Source organism: Lissotriton vulgaris, chromosome 1_2 (genome assembly GCF_964263255.1).
Source record: "Lissotriton vulgaris chromosome 1_2, aLisVul1.2, whole genome shotgun sequence".
Classification (NCBI taxonomy): Eukaryota; Metazoa; Chordata; class Amphibia; order Caudata; family Salamandridae; genus Lissotriton; species Lissotriton vulgaris.
The window spans coordinates 269,695,911-269,719,081 of NC_141686.1; the positions used below are offsets into that span (position 1 = coordinate 269,695,911).

A 23,171-nucleotide genomic window follows, 5' to 3' on the forward strand; every position below is an offset into this window, starting at 1 on the left:
ACTCTACCTGAATGATGCTTCTTCTAAAGTGCTTTGCTACCCATGCAGTTAGGTCAGTGCTTAAACAATATAAGAAATAAATATAATAAATAGGATCCCTTCCAATGCTGCAAGCCTCTAACAATCCTGAGTAGTCTCAATTACACATAGTAAATGTCTTAAATACTTACCAGTAACTGCATTACTCTGAGTCTTATTCCCTCACCTGCAGCCCTTTTATGTAAGGCCTCCCGCCTTCCCAGACATCAATCCCAATATATCTAAAACAAATAAAAGTCCCTTCCCTCACCACATCACGTGTTCGTAACAAGCTCAGACCAACAGTCATGCCACTTGTCTTAGAGGGGGTGGAAGGAACCTTGGCAGCAAGCGACTGAATAGGGCGCAGAGTAATGCAATTACCAGTATGTCATTAATACATTACCTCCTCTTCCATTCCCTCGCTTGCAGGTCTTACATGTGAGAGGTAGCAAGCAAACAAATTCAGACAACTGAGAGTGCCTGCTGAACACACATACCAATCAAGAGACGCCTCACAAGGACACCATCTAATACAGCATAGAAGAGAGAACCCAATGACCAAACCCCTCATTGACACACTGAACTTCAGCCAGATGAGAATGCCCAGCAAATGTGGAGGAGTCAGCCCAGGGTGCTGCCCAACAAACTTCCCCAAAGAAAGCATCCTGTAGAACTCCCACAGTGAAGGCCATACTCTAGGTAGACTGACCCTGAACCGCAAAAATGAGGAACCAGACCCTGAACCTGATGTTGGCCAAAGAAACCACCACCCAGCCCAAGTAGCTGATGCTGGCTATGCACCCTACCTGGTGGTACCAAACATCACGCACAATGACACCACCCTGTGAGAGGGCAAAACAGCCCACCAGACATCAAGGCAGTGCTACCACTCTTCCTTCACCAAACTTGGAGAATGGAAATAAATTCAGTCAAAATCACTTCTCGCTGTAAATGAAAAGAAGACATGACAGTCAGGGAAACCCAGGCACAGTCACCAACACCACTCAGTCAGGAAACACCCTCCAAAATGGAAACATAGAGGCAAAGGCCCTCAACTCCCATAACCTTCTGGCCGACACAACCACATAAGGAACAGTAAATCAACAGCCTCCAATTATACAAAAGGAGCAGACATCAAGGACTCCATAGCCACAGGCAAGTGCCAAGAAGGTACAGACCTCACCAGCCTAGGGCAGGAATATGACTAACCCATCAAAATCCCCGGCACCAAACAAACCACATCCAATAAAGTCCTCCATGGACACCTAAATGCTTGGATTACCACCCACTGTACTCCCAATGGGGCCACAGTCAGACACCATGAAGAACCATCCTATAAGAATACCATCACCAACAGTAAACTCACAATAGCAGGATCAAGACACCTGACCCCACACCATTCATAAAAAGACAGCTAATGCTGATTATCTGAGCAACAAATAGATCACTGTCTGGGCGCACGTATAGTAGCCAACAAAGTGTCTGAAACTGCCAGTCCGAACACACCTCTCCTCTCAACCTCCAGGCCATCAAATGGAGCCTCTGCAGACTCCGCACCCACAAAATGGGAACTCCAGAGGGGACGGGACCACTGGGAGAAGCTACTCCGGGGCCCTCAACCTATTTAATAACAGGGAAATCAAATTTGTCTGTGGACATTGGGGACCCACCAGAAGGACCTTGGCTCCCATCTTCCACACTCTCACCAACAAGTGTCCGAGGAGCCGAAATGGAGGAAAGGCATACAGGAGACCCACTGATAGGACAGGGCTTTGAATTCCCAAGCCTGGACCACCCTGACCATGGCACAGAGTTGACGAACATTGGCTTCGCTCTTTGAAGGCAAAAGATCAATCACCGGCATCCCCCCACAATCGAGCAAACATTCACAGATTCAGAAAAAAAGTCCGCATGACAAGCGAAAATCCCTGCTCAGCAAAACCATCATCACATTGACTGTCCCATGAATGTGAATGGCTCCCAGAGATACCAGAGCCAATGCAAGCAACTAGCGAGCCATTTTACTCAGACGCTTGGACCGAATCCCCCCACCCCGTTTGTTCACAAAAGCATTTTCCGTGACAGTCTATTCTCACCAGTGCCACCTTTCCCTGCAACTGGGAAATGAACACAAGAAGAACCTGACTCAGGGTCTCGAGTTTTTGAGATCTGACCTGCCCTGGAATAAGTCCTACTTAGTGTCTGCAGATCACTACCCCATGCACCCGACATGCCAAACTGGCATCCGTGGTAGGAAATATCGGATCGTATGGATTCAACTGAACTCCCTGCACCAGGTGTGCATTATCCAATCCCCATGCCAGATTCCTCCCAACCTGTTAAGTCAGAGGAATTGACAACCTCAAAAGATAGGATGCTGGGTACCAATATCCCAGAATCCAAGCAACCAACTTGTGAATCTGAAAGTGCGTCCACAGAACATGGAAGATCGCAGATGCCAGGTCTACCGAATGCCAGGCCAAGTAGCCACGCATGGACAAATGTGTGCCAACAGACTTGTGAAGTGATCACTCACCCATCTGGCAAACACATTCGACGCTGCAGAGACTGAAAGTGTGCATCAATGAAGACTTGGTCAAGGGGCGGATGTAAGGAGGACCTTTCCCATTTGCTGAGGAACCCATGAGAACTTAGTACTGCCAGCACCCTCACTATAGGGGCCAACAACACCTCCTCTGAGGAAGCTTGCACCAACCAATTACCCAGAGGTGGATGCACACAGATGCCCATCTAATTCAGAAACACTACAAATGGAGTCAGTACTTAGGGAAACACCCCTGGGGAAAAATTGAGCCTGAAGGGAAGGACACAAAAATGGAAATAGGCATCCCCTACGGATAACCGCAGAAACTTTCGATGCAAGGGCTCGATGGGAACATGAAAATAAGCACCCTCCTGGGCAATGGTTAACTGCAGTATCACTGACTGAAAGTGAATCGTTCAAAACCAAGCATTAACCCACATAAATCCAGCACTGTCCTGAAAGCATCCGACACCTTCTGGACCAGAAATAGAAAGGAATAAGCGCCCATGCCTCACTCTCCTGCAGGAACTGAAAAGAACGCACCATCAGAAGCAGCCTTTCTACCCCCTGGAGCACGCAAGACATTTCGGATTGTCGTGTTTATATCTAGGACCCTAATTCGATATTCCCGATTTATGCCCTTGTGAGGTTATAATCAATAAAATCCTGATAAAGGCATAAGAATCAGATCCATATTCAGTACTAGCCCATGCAGTCCAAAGCACAGCACAGCTACTCCCATCGACTCCTAGAAAGCACAACGCGTTCTTTAAACAAACCAAGACTCCAGCAGCCTGGGAAAATCCCCCCTGATTTTGTTTTGATTTGAACAAGAACTCCTGAAGTCCAGAAAGAACTGTTAGCTCTTAGTGACATCTTATGTCCAGCCTTACGTCAAACCCGGCACCTCCAGGTATAAAATACCAACAGTTGCCTTAAGCAAACACACGGTGGTTTGGAGCAGAGCGGCCATCTACTTGCCCGAGAGCCCAGCTGATGCGAGAGCCCACGGAAGCTGCCCCTCCCGTTTGACGCACTGAGAGAGACGCTGTCTTTTTCTCCAGCTGAGAAAATCCAGCTCCGGTGTTTCCAGCCTACCCTTGCGGGTTGCTGGGGGATCGAGTCCTGAGGAAAGAGATACCAGACCTCCCACATTCTATTACCAAGGTACAGAGCTGACTAAACCCTTAAGAGAATTCTTGATGCAGATTCTTGGCATAACAATCTTAACCAACTTAACTTAAACTGCTACTTACTCATCCATTCCCAAGTATTAGGCTTAGGTCAGGTACACCGGGGTAGGCTTAGTTAGAAGCACCAGTTGAGTACGTTAGTCAATGTATTTATATATGTATAAATTTTATCCATTTTAAAGTATCATATGGCTAAGAAACCATATCAATGCTTTTACAGTATTATTTCCTAATACTACTTTTACTCTACGCACTTTACTTTACTTTAAGTATTGCAAATGTGGCAATTCATTTCTCTTGCATGAGAAAGAAGACTGCTCAATAAATAACACCTTTTATTGAAAACGCCCGTCTCTCTATTTCTCTGCACTCTGGTGAAACTAAGTTTACACTCTTATTCTGAGGGAGCAAAGTTGTCATGTTTATGCGGTTGTCGGAAACTGAATCCCTTCTTGTCTGAGCCAGGGAAGTTCATCCCTCCCTATTCATTCAAGAAAGTTTCTAGTGACCTCTGAGCTAGCTGGCGCAAACCTAAATTAAGTTTAACATAGTCAATAAAGACCTAGATGACCTCAGTCCTACGTCTACACTGCTGTTTATGTTATTCCAATGCGCAGAGCCTATTGGGAAAAATAGGAACTATACTACAGGATGCCAGGCAGCGAGATGAAACACTCTGAGCCCCGTACATGAAGGAGGATACACAAACTCCACTGCATAGTCATCTCTCACATTGTAGCCAAGACCTGGAACGAGCTACCGGCAGACATGAGACGTGCCCCCTCCCTGAATACGTTCAGGGAGGGGGCACCTTCAGGAAGACGCTCGAGACCTGGCTCTTCGGCTAAACAGTTCTGCCTACCCCCCTCAGCGCCTTGAGACCCTCACAGGTGGGTAGCGTGCTTAAAATTCCCTGATTGATTGATTGATTGATTGATTGACTGATTGATTGATTGAGAACCCAATGAACTTTGAAATCATGACGCCAAACCACCAAAAAATGACGCAGGCTCTCTCCAACCGGGATTACCCCGTATTTTACAGGAATGCCTCGGAACATGACCTTCATGTGGCCAGAGTAGCCCATTGAAATTCATGTGAGGAGAAGATCAGGAAATCTGTCCTTGTGCTCTCTATAATCAGACTGACCTTCATATGACAGAGCATGCATTTAGTCCATAAAGGCAGAAGATATCATTGAGGGTATAGAGACAAAATATCGAGTAAAAAATATCGAATTACATAAATATCGACTTCAAAATATAGAATGGACAAAATATCGAATGGACAGAATATAGTCAGCAAAAATATCGAATTTAAGGTAAGTAATGTAATATCGATTTTTATAAATATAGAAAGTCAAAATATCGAAGTATATAATATAGGTTATTAAAATATATTGAATTTTTAATAATATCGAATTTTGTAAAGTGTTTTGTATGTTAGTATATGTGTGAAAAGTGTATTTTTTTTGTAATTTATTTTAAGTATTGAATTTTATGTTATTTAATTTTTGCATAATCTAATTCTCTAGCGGGTTGTGGGTTTATAGGGGAATAGGGTGGGAAGTAATTTAATTACATTAAATAAAATATTAATTTTGAGAAATTATTAATTATTTTTAATTTAATTTTCTGTTTTAGTTATGTAGCGTGTTGTGGGTTTATAGGGGAATAGGGTGGGAAGTAATGTAATTGTAATTAATTAAATATTTTAATTTATTTATTGGTATTTATTTTGAATACATTGTTAATTAATTTTTAATTGGTAATTAATTTTTATTAATTGATAATTATGTGAATTGTATAAAAAAAATTCTGTAGCGGGTTGTGGGTTTATAGGGGAATAGGGTGGGAAGTAATTTAATTTTAATTAATTAAATATTTTAATTTATATATTGGTATTGATTTCGAATAAATTGTTAATTAGTTTTTAATTGATAATTCATTAATTTGTAATTAATTTTTATTAATTGATTAATTGAAAATTGTGTGAATTTTATAAATTCCTTTTCTGTAGCGGGTTGTGGGTTTGTAGGGGAATAGGGTTGGAAGTTAGTAAATTGTAATTAATTAAATGTTTTTATTAATTTATTGGTATTTATTTTGAATTAATTGGTAGTTACATTTTGCTTGTTAATTAATTAATTGTAAGTTGGTAATTAATTTATATTAATAGTTAATGGATTCTAATAATTAATATATTTTTTACTCGATTAATTATTATATTATATTAAATTGGTATATACTTTTAATAAATGTTTTATTGGTATTGGTATTTAATTTATTTTTATTAATATATTAAATATTTACTTTCCCTACTGTTGCACTCACTGGAGTGGGAATAGTAATTTTACCCCTATGCTATCCAACACATTCCCTACTGTTGCACTCTCTGGAGTGGGAATAGTCATTTTTACCCCTACGCTATCCAACACTTTCCCTATTGTTGCACTCACTGGAGTGGGAATAGTAATTTTTACCCCTACCCTATCTAACGCTTTACCTACTGTTGCACTCTCTGGAGTGGGAATAGTAATTTTTACACCTACGCTATCCAACGCTTTCCCTACTGTTGCACTCACTGGAGTGAGAATAGTAATTTTTACCCCAACACTATCCAACGCTTTCACTACTGTTGCACTCACTGGAGTGGGAATAGTAATTTTTACCCCTACGCTATCCAACGCTTTCCCTACTCTTTCACTCACTGGAGTGGTAATAGTAATTTTTACCCCTACGCTATCCAACGCTTTCCCTACTGTTGCACTCTCTGGAGTGGGAATAGTACATTTTACCCCTACGCTATCCAATGCTTTCCCAACTGTTGCACTCACTGGAGTGGGAATAGTAATTTTTACCCCTACACTACCCAACGCTTTCCCTACAGTTGCACTCTCTGGAGTGGGAATAGTAATTTTTACCCCTACGCTATTCAACGCTTTCCCTACTGTTGCACTCACTGGAGTGGGAATAGAAATTTTTACCCCTACGCTATCCAATGCTTTCCCTACTGTTGCACTCACTGGAGTGGTATAGTAAATTGTACCCTCCCACTATCCTATGGTAAAAAATTGTATGTTTTTTATTAATATCATGTGAATATATATATATGTATATATATATTCACTGAAAAAACCATAGGTTATAGACCATATATAGTTAGGAATTCGCATTTACAAAACCTTATTTTACTCACACAAAACCATTGAAATTCCATATATAGTTAGTTGCACTAACTACATATCGCGCACCCGCAATCCACTGCTGATGATGTCACATATTACATCATTCATGACATGGTCAGTGACATCACTGATGACATCAGTGATGACATCTCAAATGACATCACTGATGACATCACTGATGACAACATCCAGTGACTGTATGTTTCTGTAAAGTTAAAATATGTCTTACATATTGAAGAATGAGTGGATGTATAAGTGTCTGGATGAAGGATTTAGTAGGTGCATGACTGACTGTATGAGTGAGTGATTAAATGTGTCTCACTGAGTGCATGGGTTAGTGACTAAACTGTCTTAATTTGTGCATCATTATGTCTGTTGTTATGTAAACTGTTGCATGTGTTGATAAGTAGCTATATGAGTAACTATATGGGTTATTGATTGGTTGCCCAAGTATTTGTATGGGAGACTGAGTGTGTGTGTGGGTGGCTGGGAGGTGTATGACTCTGTGCATAGATGTGTGAGCAGTTGATTCACTAGATGTATGGTTTCAAAAGTGCATGTGGAAACAGCTGTATGGGCGGTTGACTGTGTGCATGAGTGTATTGGTGAGTGAATGGATATCTCAGTGCTACATGTCAAAGTAAGTACATATGTAAAACACAGTACATGTGAGAGTTGACATATATAAATAACTGTGCATAAGAGCCAGTGAATGTGTGAGTGGCTGTATGGATCATTGTGAACTTGTATCAGGGATTGTATAAGAGAGTAAATATGTGTTAGTATATGTTTGAATAAGTAAAGTTTGTATAACTGTATAGTTGAGGAAATGGAGGTGTGATTGATTCTTTGCATGACTGACTAGGTGTGTGAGTAACTCCATGGATGAGTGACAGTCTGTGAGTGTCTGTTTACACTGATTGTATCTAAGGTTATATTAGAGTCTGAAGAGGTTCATCGTATTATCACATGAATGATATCATCAGTGATGTGATCAGTAATGTCAAATGAGATGTCATCAGTGATGTCATCAGTGATGTCATTTGAGATGTCATCAGTGATGTCATTTGAGATGTCATCAGTGATGTCATCAGTGATGTCACTGACCATGTCATGAATGATGTAATATGTGACATCATCAGCAGTGGATTGCGGGTGCGCGATATATAGTTAGTGCAACTAACTATATATGGAATTTCAATGGTTTTGTGTGAGTAAAATAAGGTTTTGTAAATGCGAATTCCTAACTATATATGGTCTATAACCTATGTTTTTTTCAGTGAATTTTCAAGGTTTTGTAAATGCTAATTCCTAACTATATATGGTCTATAACCTATGGTTTTTTCAGTGAATTTTCAAGGTTTTGTAAATGCTAATTCCTAACTATATATGGTCTATAGCCTATGGTTTTTTCAGTGAATATATATATATATACATACATATATAAACATATATCATCTGTATATCTATATAAATACAAACATAAATGCATGCATACATATACTTATATGCATACAGATGCATGTTATTTACATAAAAGTTGAAAAAACACTAATAAAAGCAAAGCTAAAAAGCCACCTCATTACAAACAGAATGGCTTTAACTTAAACGAGGGCGAGATCTATTGCATTTTCAATGCTTGTTTACTTTGGTTCCATCAAGAAGGCATTCAGATGTGTCACACATTTGCCATAAATTCTGAATGTTAGCACTCTAGTTGCACATTAGATCACTGTAGTAAAGCTACTGCTCACCAGGGACGTCTGCTGCTGGTATTCAAAGTGCATGTTTCTGTCTGCATGTCAGAATTTTTTTAATGAAATAGAAGAGGATTTGAGAAGTCACTCAAAATGATCCCTAATTTTTCTTTCTGAAGCACTAATCATACTTTCTATGGCAAAATTAACCCCCTCATGTTGTTCCTTTTTAAATTGAGTGTTTTCAGACTTACCACTTCATTCCAATCAAGATGGCTTCTGGTGTGCCATACATTTGTCATAAGTAAGACTGTTAGCGCTCTAGTTGTTCTTTAGAACACTCTGGGACATTCTGTCATTGGGCTATACTTGGGGTACATCTGGGTGATATTTGGGCTACATTTAGGCTCTTTTGTCTCTGGTGGCCATCTTGGGAGACTGTATGTCAGAATTTTTTAATGAAATTGAAGAGGGTTTGAGAAGTCACTCAAAATGTGCCCTAATTTTTCTTTCTGCAGCACTAATCATAATTCATATGGCAAAATATACCCCCTCATTTTGTTCCTTTTTAAATTAAATGTTTTAAGAGTTACCACTTTATTCCAATCAAGATGGCTTCAGGTGTGCCATACCTTTGTAATAAGTAGGACTGTTAGCGCTCTAGTTGTTCTTTAGAACACTCTGGGACATTCTGTCATTAGGCTATACTTGGGCTACATCTGGGTGATATTTGGGCTACATTTGGGCTCTTTTGTCTCTGGTGGCCATTTTGGGAGACTGCATGTCAGAATTTTTTAATGAAATAGAAGAGGATTTGAAAAGTCACTCAAAATGTGCTCTAATTTTTCTTTCTGCAGCACTAATAATACCTTCTATTGCATAATATACCCCCTTATTTTGTTCCTTTTTAAATTAAATGTTTTAAGAGTTACCACTTTATTCCCATCACGATGGCTCCAGGTGTGCTATACCTTTGTAATAAGTAGGACTGTTAGCGCTCTAGTTGTTCTTTAGAACACTCTAGGAGGCTGCAGTAGAACACAAAGGAATCAACTGACAGTCTCTGTCCTTGTTGGATGTACATGTTTTACTGAGAATGTCAGACTTCATTTTCACATGACTGAGAAAGATAATGTGAATTTACAGAAAATATGCTTTCAGTTTAGCTTATAGATCCCCTTCCAAACCACTGTGGGAAAATCATGAGATATTAGTTTTCTTTCAAACAATATTCATGATATCACAGCAGAAGGTTTTTTCACATGGTAAAATCACCTTAGAACCCACCACAATTCCTAAAACGAGTATGGTACCATCAACAAATGATTTATAATGTAACTAAAGTCCTAAAACCCTCTATTAACTACAATGCTACAATGAGGTGCTATCATGTATATTGGTCCCAAGATGGCTGCCAACACTTCTTGGATGAAGTGCTGACAGCCAATCAGATCAGATGTGTGGTTAGGCTCCGCCCAGATATATATCTTTTTTTGAACCTAAATTACTCAAAATCCACTGGAGCACATATATTGAGACCTAGCAAAGGCACATCGGGCTAACAGTCCCTACAATTTTTCCAAGTTTCGTGCAAATCCATTCAGCCGTTCGAGCTAAAAGTGAGGCCAACCGCCCTATGGAAATTAACATGGGAAAAACGCGTTTTGGGACCCCCCTTTTTTCTCGGACCCCCCTTGATGAAACCCCCCCAAATTGTCAGGGGCTGCTCAGAAACAAAATGTTCCATTTTCCTGAAAATTTCAGCCAATTCCGTCTACAAACGCCAAAGTTATTAGACATAGAATTTTCAAAAATCCCATAGAGAAAAAATCCTAACTATATATACCTACTGGCGACCGCCAGTAGGTAATATATATATATATATATATATATATATATATATATATATATATATATATATATATATATATACATATATATATATATATGTGTGTGTGTGTTTTAAAAAATGAAATTGTATGATTTTTTTAGCTTATATTAATTATTTTATAATTTTAAGGTTATATAAGTATTTTAAAGTATTTTTTAGTTAATTATTTTTAATATTTCATTTATTTTAAATTACTTTTAAGACATTTACAAAAAATCGATACTTTGACTAACTATATTATTTTTAAACGATATTTCTGATTCAATATATTTGTACTTACCTGTTTGTAGATAGGAATTCAATATTTGTGTAGTCGATATTTTATCCTCGATATTTTTGTATGTCTATATTTTTGTACTCAATATTATTTCAGTGATCCATCATTGAGTCCAGACATTTCCCTGTAAAAGCTGCATAAAAGGTGGCCTGATGAGCCACAATCTCTGTCATATTATGGGGAAGAACCTCCTCCCCTATCAACATAGAAACATAGAAAGCTTCTGTAAAAATTGTGGAACTGAGACCAAATCCACCTCCTTCCACTCCGCCATCCCAGAGCGCACCATGGAAAGGTATTCCTTCGGCAAAAAGTGTTGAGAATTGTGGAAATAAAGCCTCCACACAAAATGGATGAAACCCCAGACCCAGATGTACTCCTTTTGCCAGAAGAAGTATAGGGTTGATCCAAAACTGAAGACGAGGCATCCCGTGCCACGTCACGCCACTGCCAGCATTCCCCTTGTTGGAAGTAGCCAAAGCCCTGTCCACCACTGCTAAAATCATGTCCTGGACCTCCAACTGCGATAGCAAAGGAGATAAAGACACTGAAGTATCCCTGCTAGTATAAGGAACTTAGCATCTATCTGAACCTGTGAACACATCTAACATGGGCTTCGATTGGAATTCATAGAGCATATTATCAAGGCCATTATCGTCGCTTTATCTGCAGTTTCCTGCCGATAAAAGCGGAGATAATGTATCGCCTGTCCTTGATAATATGCCCCCTAGAGCTGTAAATACACCAAGAAAACAAATGCACATATAGGGGTTCCTCTGTTACTTGTTAGAATTCCTAAGTCAGGGATACAAAAGCAATTGTTTGAAAAAATACTATATATCTTACAATTGATTAAAAATACCTTGTAATTGCTGTGTGACGTTCGTTCTCAGAATTAACCAGACAAATCGCTCCACCAACTAAGAACGGACATGCACCATCACCCACAGAATCGAGAAAGAGCTATCAATCTGTCAATCCTTTCTGATAACGAGCAAGTCTCCTCCATGTTAACTAGTTACGCAACCCCCAGCCTATTGAAATATTGGACACTTAAACAAATAGTGAAGGATGAATGAAGAATGATTCAATGTTAGGGTTGTTACGTCATATAACAATCACAAGGTATTTTTAATCAATGGTAAGATACATAGATTGACGTGTATGTATTTATGATTATCATTTTTATTCTCTTTTGATATAATTAAAGTTTTGAATTACATCTGTGATCTGGGCTTTTGGTAGTTAAGCTCTGATGCCCCCATACATTGTGGTTGCCTTAGTATTTTTTCAGACAATACACCAAGAAAACCCTGTAAAACAGTGTGCCTTTTTATGGAACGCTTCACAAAAATGTGTGCCATCCTTGCTCAGGGGCCATGCTAATCTTCACAAAGCATACATTAAAAATACATTAAAAAATTCCCCAAATGGAACTCTACCAGCATATTTGGCAGGGAAGCCCAGCTTCCCCAGCCGACTGCCAAGCCTGTTCTCCCATTTAGCTAGGATTCCACACCTCATGTGCCGGAAGCAGTGTCCCACGATTCCTAAAGACTCCGCAGCCCAGCAGAGAACACATGGGCAGGGCAGCTTCTTTCCGTCTCACAAGGGCGGCCTGTATCAATCCCCCACGGAGCACAAGAGTTCGACGTGAAATCATTGGCAACCTTCCTCCAATTCAACAAATCCAATGAAATTCCAATTTGCAAGCCAGGGAATTGAAAGGAGGTAATGGTCCTTGTTTAGGACATCATCTCTTCATACCCAGCATGTGTTGGACCTGTCCCTTCCTGCAGGGTCATCCCAGATTTTGTATTCCTTTGCTGGCTTTTAGGATGCAGTGCACGTTTTTGCTTCTTACCAGTGGTAAAGTGCTTCTACTCTTGAAATCATGGTAAAATCTGCCTACATCTGATTAGGGTAAATAATTTACTTATAAATCTCTCATATATAGTATCACATGTACCCATGGCCTGCAAATGAAATACTACTAGTGGGCTGCTGCACTCACTGGGCCACCCACTAAGGTAGTCTTTTAAAACATGTCTCAGCAGCCTACCACCACAGTGCAATTCTAAACTATCATATCCACCTGAAAAAATAAACCTTTTATCATACTTATATCTGGAATTTAAAATGCATGATATGTGTGTTTAAGTTTTACATGCCCTGGCAGTGAAATGGCCCAACAGTTGTTTTTCACTCTTGTAAGGTTTATTTCTCTCACAGACTACCACTGAGTTACCTTATTATATTAACTAAATGCTAACTTCAGATTGGGAGCAGATTGAGAAATGCTGTTTACACTAAAATGAAAGGAAAATTAATTCCCATGTTTATGCTGAAATCAGATTTTAAGTTACAATTTTGAAAATGCCACTTTTAGGAGTTACACCCCCTAAAAATGTATTCTGTAGTAATTAGTTGGGTACAAGGGCTTTCAGTCAGGTATTGTGAAGCGTCTGTTGGATTTCATCTGGGATTTGTACATGCTCACACTGACAAAAACACACACGCACTCTCTCTTTTCCCTGTTTTGAAGTCCTTCAAATATGTTGATTAGTTTGCAAGAAATTGTATTTCAAGTACCATTAACAATACACACTCCTTTCCACTGCCTCCTAGGCTCCTCCGTCTCATATAATGTGTTTTAACAAGATAATACAGCATGATTGTTGGGTTATCTGAAGCTCACACCCTCCACCCCCAATCTTACTGACCTAGTTACACCACTGCACACAGGTGGTACGTACTTCTACGTACAAGCCACAACTTGATGGAACCCCCTCCTGGCAATGATAAGAAGTATCCAAGATCAGGGAAGGACACAAAGACCCTTCTCTTCCCAGCGATGGTGGAGCTCAATAAACAAACTGGAGTGACTGCACAAGAAACTAGAGACATAAAATTGCTCTGTTCTCTACCGAACCAAGACCTGGAACCTCTTCCACCTCAACAAAACTAGGCACGATACACGTGCCAATATCTCTCACTATCCTCAGAGCCACTGGAATTCTGCAATTGTGCGGCTGCTGCATTTTTCGCATAATTATAGCGTTGCCACATTGAAAATAATCCATCATCTGCTTCATAATCTGCAGGTATTAGCAAAAAAAACAATGTTTCAAACTCAAACGGTTAAAAAATTACTAAAAACTCAGCGACACGTGTTGCAGTGAAGTGGAAGACGCTTTCAATAGCTTAGCTGATCACTTTTCTGTTGCCTATTGCTAAAAATGATTATTAAACTAGCAACCAATGGCAACTGCAACCAATGGCCAGAGAGAGTTAATAAGTGTAAAAATAATTAAGTAATACTGTCGTAAAATATGCTGCATTACGCTGCATAATTTGCCTTTTCTTGTCGCCTCATTGACTCAACCCTGATGCATAATTTGGCCTTCCTCTGCCGCATAATTCCAGAGGTTCTGACTATACCTCAATCCACTACAGGCATAAGAAAGGGACATGATTGCAGCCACACAAAACTCTTTCCACATAGGCTTACCTCACAATGAATATAAAGATCACACCTATACATGTCACTCATCTCTCCACGACTTGCTCAAGCACAGTGACAAGATGAGAACACGGCTCTGCTCATGGCGCACGACACCGACACACTTCTGACATGGGCCACACCACACCCACCCTACTCCCAACCACACACTTGTAGCGGGCTGCCCGTCTATTGCATTTCGACACCTGCTGAGAGGTATACAGCGCTATATAAGTGCTATAGCATCTCAATATGATGCTTCTGGGTGGCTTTGCGGGCCTTGGCAGCTTTTGTTTTATGTTGTGAGATCTTAGCCTTGACACGAGCTCAGAAGGTTCTGGAGCAAAGGCACACAGGCGTCTCAGCTCCTGTTCCTTCCGGCTCGGGGCCTTGCAGCTCGCCTAATTCAATTTCCAAGGATTTTTCTGGTGTAATATGTAGTTTTACAGCCTTTTCTTGGAAGGCAGGCGCTCTCAGGCCCCCTCTGAATGTCCCTCATCTTGTTATTCTTGAAACAGAATCTGGTGCGCTCCGCTCATCTTCATCACTCGTCTTCCTCCCAAGGCGACTGCGCCTCTTTGGAAGATAAAACACGGAGAAAGCTTCCGAGGGGCCGGCCTGGTGCTTGGGCACTCACTGCTGCTCACCCAGAGCCCTGCGGGGCAGGCACACAGGCCATCTGCGGCTCTGAGAAGCTCACGTGCGCACGCATACACCTGCGTGCGCGCGGACACGCACGCGCCTTCACCAGCGAGTGTCAGAGGAAAACAAGCACTGCCTAAACAAATGGGTCTCGCTGTTGGGACGTATTCACTTTGCCAATGGATCTTAGCCACGCTGCGCAGCATCCTTGGTCTTCGACGCTGCGCAGTATCCTTGGTCCTCAACACTGCGCAGCATCTTTGGTCCTCGACGCTGCGTGGCGTCCATGGCACTTGATGCTGCGCAGCTTCCTTGGTCCTCGACGCTGCGCGATGGTCCTCGATGGTGCCCAGCATCCTTGTATTGTATTGTAATTTCATTTATATAGCGCTTACAACCCCATACGAGGCGGCAAAGCGCTTTTTCGTCGAGAAGCAAGCTACTCCGGGACCCATAGAGGATTAATGTTAAATTAGTATAGTGAAACATGCAAGTACATTTTAAGTGGTGGACAGGTTAGTCCGTTATTTGGATTTGGAATGATAGCAGAAGGATTGAGGAGGAAAAAAGGTTTGTATTTATATAGCGCTTGTTGACACACGCTATTCAGGAAGCCCATAAAGGATTAGTGGTAAATTTATGTGGTGAAATATGAAGTAATTTCAGTGGTAGATATTAGTTATTTGGAGTGAGAAGGATAGTGGAGGGATAAAAGGGGAAGAAAGGTTTGCATTCATATAGCACTAGTTACCCCTGATGGATGTTGAAGCGCTTTTCAGGTGAGTAGCACGCCACTCCGGAACCCATAAAGGATTAGTGTTGAAAATTAGTGTTGTAAAATATGAAGTCATTTGAGTGGTGGATATGTTATTCAGTTATTTGAGTAGAGAAGGGTAGGTGGCGGGATAGAAGAGGGAAGGAGGTTTGTTTTTCTAAAGCGCTTGCTACCCCTGATGGGGTTTTGAAGCGCAAGTAGCACACTACTCTGGAACCCATAAGGATTAGTGTTGAATTAGTATGGTGAAACATGAAAGTAATTTTTGTGGTGGATATGTTAGTTATTTGGATTGAGAAGGGTTGGGGAGGGGTAGAAAAGGGAAAAGGTTTCCATTTATATAGCGCTTGTAACCCTGATGGGGTGTTGAGACGCGTTATTGGCGAGTAGCACACTACTCTGGAACCCATAAAGGATTAGTGGTGAATTAGTATATTTGAATAAGGAATTTGAGAAGTGAACATGTTAGTCAGTTAATTTTGATTGAAAAGGATAGTTGAGGGATACATTTTTTTTAGGTCTTAGCAGTAGGAGGAGGCTTTTGAATGAGTAAAAAGGAGTTTTGGAGCGGAGGAGTCAGAGGGAAGAGTTTAGAAAGGTTTGCTTTAGGGATCGGTATAGTAAAAGAGGTGTTGAGTAGGGTAGAGTCTACAAAGGTTTTTTTGGGGATCATAGTAGTGGTATGGGGGTTGGGATAAATGAGAGAGTGGATGTAGAGGATGCATTGATAGATGTATAGGGTGAGAGATAGGGTAGTGCATTGGAAAGAGTAGTAGAAAGAAGTTTGAGAAGAGTCAGAAGGTTGGGCTAGAAGATATATTGAGAGAAGTATAGGCTGAGAAATGGGGCAGTGCATTGGAAAATGCTAAATTAGAAGAAAGACCTTGATGCTGCGCAGCATCCTTGATCCTCGAAGTGCGCAGCACCCTTCTTCTTCGACTCTGCGTAGCATCCTTGGTCCTTGACGCTGCGCAGCATCCCTGGTCCGTGAGGCTGCTCAGCATCCTTGGTCCTCGATGCTGCGGAGCATCCTTGGTCCTCGATGCTGTTCAGCGTGGTTAAAGATTGTTTTTATATACTGTAAATAGGCTAGGGCAACTTCAATCAAATAAACAGCTCAACTGTAGCAAAACAATACTTAAATTAAACAATGAAAAATAGTGACACTAATATATAGAAAAATACAAAAATATTGTTATTTGTTATACATGGTAGTACATTTTAAAAAGAGATAATCTAATGATTATACATTTCTAGGCGGAAATTGATTTGAACAATGTATTAAACTTCAGTCATTTATCAAGCCTTTCAGAAATGATTATTCATACAAAATTATTCTTCAGATAAAAATACAATTCATTGATCAGCAATTTATAATATTGCAAACAATGTCCATTGAACAACAATTTATCGGGTGGTTTCTAAGTTGTGTCTCAATGCGCGTTTCGGCAGCCCACGCTGCCTTCCTCAGGAGTTCCACCTCCAAAATAGTATATTCTGCAAGACCAATTACATATCACTACCATGTTTTAAAAATAAACCAATAGTGTCACTCTACAGAACAAGTGGCATGTACTTTGTTGATAATCGAAGGACAAAATATCACAATAATAATGATACAGTTCACATCTATTTAAGCTAAATCAGAGCCACACAGTAAAAATACGTACAATAATGAAAGAAAATACAATATTGAAGTGCATTGAAAAATTAAATAAAGATATAAGGAGAAATGAATAGAGGAAGAGGGGATAGGTGTAAAGGACATACACAAACTTTAAACAACTGGAGGGAAGAATGATCCCAACTATGGTATGTACCTCTTATTGATATTCTGGTCTTATAGGTATACTGGAATTTAACTATAATAGCCATAGTCAAAAACAACCACCTACCGATGGATATGTAGTGCTAAATATTATAGCAGGCTGTATACAGTCTGTGTTGATAGATATAACCGGGATTACTGCAGAAGCAGATAACCTCAAATCCTACAAATATAGAATAAGAAAAAAATGTTTTTTACCTCTTTTTGATATATAAAGCAAAATGCCTGGTTACTGTACGGTTATAATAATGCTAGTATTCGGGCATCTATGTGTTAATCAGACAGGTATTTACATATTGCAGAATATGTTATTTGATGTGACTTACCTGTATGATAAAACAAAGTGGGTCAAAGTTAAGATGAAATAGCCCACTAGGGAATCCAAAGCTATCTCAACGTGGTGTAAACCTAATGCTGAGAGATTTAAAAACAAGGAAAAGACGTTTTGACAATACTATGTATGAAAGTAGCTCACTAGAAGTCTACATCCTATCTTGTAGTTTGACTATACCTTAGGAGCTTGAAGCTAGGACTGTAATAACCAGATTTCCTCAATATGCATTCATCAGGGATGTTCTAAAAAAATGAAAATAAAAAAACACAGCAGACACATGGGTTGAAACTCTCAGGGGCTGATTCACAGAACTAACTTAAGACAAAATCCTAAACGTACTACTTTTGGTATTCACAGAAGTTAGGATTTTGTCTTAAGACAGACTTAAGACAGAATCCTATCTTAAGTCTGTCTTAAGCCTGTCTGAAGTCTGTCTTAAGACAAAATCCTAACTTCTGTGAATACCAAAAGTAGTAAGTTTAGGATTTTGTCTTAAGTTAGTTCTGTGAATCGGGCCCTCAAACAATAGATCATATCCAAAGGCAATACTACTTACTTGGAGAGATAAATGAAATACCTTGGTGTCAGCAATGATGGTTTAAGGATGAGCTGCTGATCCCACACACTCAAAGAACTCCTGCTGTATATGTAAGAACAAACAATGGTATCTTGAGTGTGTAGAAACAATGCCACATTGCTAGATGTTAAACAGAACCACTAGCTGACTGCACATGCAGTAACGAGCTGAATTTATGAATTAAACATAGCAAGTCTTTGATTAATGCTCTCATAGCATAGCTGAACATTAACACAGGAAAGGCTGTTTAATAGCTATAATGAGACTTTTAAAGAGAGCTCTTAATCTGTTTAAAGGGGCAACGTGGGTGTTAACGCAAAGAATGCAAACCGATAGCTATGAGCGGTCTAAATGAGCGTGGCCTGCCGTGTCATTTTGTAGGCATGTGAGCACTTACAAAATGAGGCCGCCTTTTTATTCTTGTAGTTACTAGTTGAGTTAAATAGGTTACAAAAAGAAGAAAAAAAATGAGTGAAGTATTAATTTATTTGCAGTTTGCAGGAAGTCAAAACAGGGTGGGGTCGTGGTAGTACCGACGGAGAGACCGAGAGGACGGTTGTAGATGGAACGGCTGGAAGTGCTGAATTCACAGTAGGCCCTTCCACCCTCGCCCTCCCATGGAGCAAGTAGATAGTATTTTAGTAATCACTTACACTGGTACTACACTGATCGGGGAGCTTGATGCCCACAGCCCCGTCCCTCCAGTGGTAGGTCCTTTTTGCACCACATGAGAAAAGGCTGCGCCCATAGTTAGAAACCCTTTGGTCCTGACGAATGCTACGTACCCTACGGGGACACAAATGCAGAGACATGTTGACCACACTTAACACGGTGAAGGGAGATTAACTTCCCAGCACACTGTTTTACCGTTCACCTCTTTTAATACCATGCATTTGTTCCCTGAATAAATATAGTTTATTGACAAGTGTAATGGTTTTTAGATCACCTTTCACTATTTCACGGGCCACCACTTAGCTGTAGAAGTACATCCCTGTCTCCAGGTGTATGCCCGCCCTCTATCAAACAAAGTTTTTAGAGGGCGAGGACAGGCGATGATGAAGCATGACACCGGGCGGTGTGTGAGGCCAGTCCGTCACCTTTTGTGAGATGCCCCCACTGGTGATGCATCTCAAGATAACTCTGTAGGAAACTGTAGGAACCCATACTAGGGGCAGCCCATTTTTGTGTATACACAGGGAACTGAAGTGCCAAGGGGAGCAGCAAAGACATGTGGTCAGAACTGCATATGGAGGGGAGGTGTTCATGGAGGTGCTTTGGACAGATCACCCCCATGGTGTTGGGGGTAAAGCGCCTGGATCACAGAAGGTCACCAGACAGTTGTTGGAATGTGTGGTAGACAATGAAAATGGCGCTGATAAACTGGGAGGACGATTTGGAGTCCAAAAATGTAGATTTGGGTGCTGGAGTCAGAACTGCACAGGTTGGAGGAGAGTTAGTCCACAGTCCATTGGGGCAGAGAGCCCCCCTCGGAGGAGCCTGTGTGGCGGATGAGCAGGGAGCAAGGGTGGGCTAGGTAGTGAATTAGGGTGGACAGAAAGAACATTCCACGGGAGAGCTTGTCTGATGGAGATGAGAGAACTCAAGCTAAGCGAACTGACATAGCAGGAAAGGTGGGAGGAGTGCATTGAGAAGGAGTTAGGAGGCAGCCATGGGTCTGACAAGGATCTAGGCATACTTCGGGATCAGTCTGATAAATATAGAACAACATGGGAAAAGTGACGCAAAAGTGGCGCATGCAGCTTGTAAATCTGCCCCAGAGTATGGGGGCAGGCTTGGAAAGTTCCAGCTGATTTATGTGGAGTGTATTTATTTATTTATTTATTTATTTAAACTTATAATGCGCAACAGCTACCCGCAGTGGGTTTCCCGGCGCCAGGGACAGACTCAAGAAGAAAAAGGACAGGTACACTAAACTAGCTTATATGAGCCCTCACAACCTACTGAAAAAGCCAGGTTTTGAGTCCCTTACAGAATCGAAACAAGTTTGTCTCTGTCTTTACGGCCGTAGGTAGAGCATTCCAGGATTTGGGACCTAAGTGGGAGAAGGACCGACCGCCCATCTTTACTAATCTAAATCGCGGAATAATGAAATCACCATTCTCTGAGGATCTTAAGGTGCGACTTGGCTTGTAGGGTTGGACTAGGCTCTGTAAATATTTTGGAGCCGAGCCTTGTCTAATTTTAAAGAGATGGCACATAGCTTTGAATTTAACACGGCTCGGGATCCTGAGCCAGTGTAGATCGCATAGTGCATGGGAGGCAGATGTTCTCCTCGGAACATTGCAAAGAAGTCGGGCAGCCGCATTTTGTACAACTTGCAGTTTATTAATAGTTGTTATAAAATATAGTTGGATAAAATAATTGGGGTAGAGGGGCTTATAGGCTAGTTAAGGCTGGGTGGGTAAATATATTAAGGTGAGGGGTATAATTAATGTTAAAAATATGTTGTTTGCGCAGCTAACCTGACTGATGTTGTGTGTGAGCTTAACTTGCTCCCCAGCGTTTTTGCATCATCAAAACGTACCTTTTCTCTGTCCTCCCCCAGAGTGAATTTGAGGACCGGGCTCTGCTTCAAAGAAATCAGGGGACATTGTTGAGCTTTTATGGCATTAAAAGCCACTTTCATTTCACTGCAAATGGCATTAGTTTAGCTAATCCCCAGAGTAATGCCCTCCCCCATGGAAAATCAAATGGTACCTTCGGGGCGCGAGCCAACATATAGCTTCCAATCGTCTCCAAAGCATGCAGCACAAGTTGCCTCATTTGCATAACTCTGGTTGAGTAATGTTCATGCCTCTGGGCTACTACTTTCCAGAATGCCCTTGACTCCTTTTGTTTAATTGCTAATGTTAGCTGGTGGCAAGTTTCTTCCTGTGAAGTCTTTCTTCCTGGTCTTTACTGATAGTGCATGTAATAATCCCTTTCTTCGAGTATGGTCGAACTACTGATCTGCCGCGAAGAGCCGCCATCTTGAGGTGACACGGTTGCATCCGTTTCACGAAGTGAGCATCATGTACCTAAAGTACATCAATCTTTGATGTAAGTTATAATGCACATATGATTGGATCTACTGTTTTCCTCCTTACTTTCCAATACATGGTTATGAAAGCAAACATATATATTGACAGTTTATGACAAATATATATGGTCAATCCCCATAGGGAGGGTTTTTCACAAGTCACAAAGTATGGATTCTGAGTTAGTGATATAAAAGATGCGTTGTTGCATCTCACAAAGTATAGTTAACACAATCAATGCACAACAATATTAAATAGAAGGTACAGTGTTGGATATTAACATGCAACACACACATGTTGGGTGAGGGTGATTAAGAAGGCCATAACTTACTTTACTTAGGGGCGATTACGATGGCGGAGGGACCGCCGCAGCCATCCCTGCGGTGGTGATCCTTCCTCCATCTGAGTCCCATTCCCCCCCACATTAGGATGGCGGGGGAATCGCTGTGCGACTGCAGCGGTCTCAAAGACCACCATCCACGCTTCCGCCAAAGACAATCGTTACGATTGCCTGGCGGAGTGTCAGCATATGCAAAATGGTGGCGATGCCTAGCAGGCACCGCTCGCCAGATTACAATGCTGGCATCATGGAAAGGCTGGTGGAGGCTGGATTTGGGGGCCCGTTGTGGGCCCCCTCTGTGTGGGGGGAGGGTGTGTGTGCACTGGAGGGGTGCCGCGGGTACGCCCCTACATTTCCATGCACAAGGTGGCAGGCACCGTGTGGTACCTGCCACGTTGGGCATGGAAATGCACAACATGCGATTTAGAACACCGTGGCGGTGCTGCAGCCAACAGCACCGTCTGCAATGTTAAATTGCTGGATGCGACCTCCACAGTGGCGGTCGCATCTTAATTAGAGGTGCGGGACTGCCACTTTACAGGCGGGCGGTCCAGATCCCCCTACGTTGGCGAGCAGACTCAAGTCCGCGGGCCATCGTTATCAGCCCCTTAGTCTGGCAGCAGCAACTGCAAAGTGAGTAGAGGATCCTTAGGGTCTTACACCAACTATTCGTTTCAGCCACATAGAAACATTTGACCCACTCCTGTGGCCTGCATCAGGGCTGGAGCTGTTTTTTGTAGATGCGGAATATCCCACATTTTACCAAGTATTGTCAAAGCCAATAGCTTTGGCCTTGACAAGTGTACAATGTTTTACTTATTTAGTTAGTTGAAAGCATGCTTTAGGCATTCAAATTGTAAAAGTAATGAAAAGTACAAATATTGCCATCTAAAGGTGGTGTGCATATGTTCCAAAAAATGAAAAGAAAACTTACTCATAACACATATACATAAAAATACAAAAGAAGGAAAGTAGAGATCAAATCAGTAGTTAGACTACCAACCCTGGCACTCAGTGGACGACTTTAGACAGAAGTGCACATGTGCACAAACAAAATTCAATCACTCACAGACCAAACGGGTCAATGGCTGAAGCGGTCTGAACCATTGCCTCATGCTGTATTGTCACGCACAATGTCACAAGACCAGTTTAAACTTTTCTGTTTTATTGTATACTGGCTTGCAAATTCTTTTCTCTCTCTCTATTACGTAGTGTTGAGTTTTAGACACACTAGACGTGTCTCCTCATGTCTGCCTCCCATCTATGCTGACACAATTTTTGATGCGGTGTATCATGACTCCTAGACCAACAACTGTACAGACTG

The 23,171-nt window shown here is 41.2% G+C and overlaps 1 non-coding gene across 1 annotated transcript; it reads right to left on the reverse strand.

The window, feature by feature from the left end:
• Positions 1-12,140: 12,140 nt before the first annotated feature.
• On the reverse strand, positions 12,141-12,249 carry LOC147736472 (U6 spliceosomal RNA). Its single transcript, XR_015308021.1, has one exon. It is a non-coding gene; the product is annotated as a U6 spliceosomal RNA (small nuclear RNA).
• Between the last annotated feature and the right edge of the window lie 10,922 nt (positions 12,250-23,171).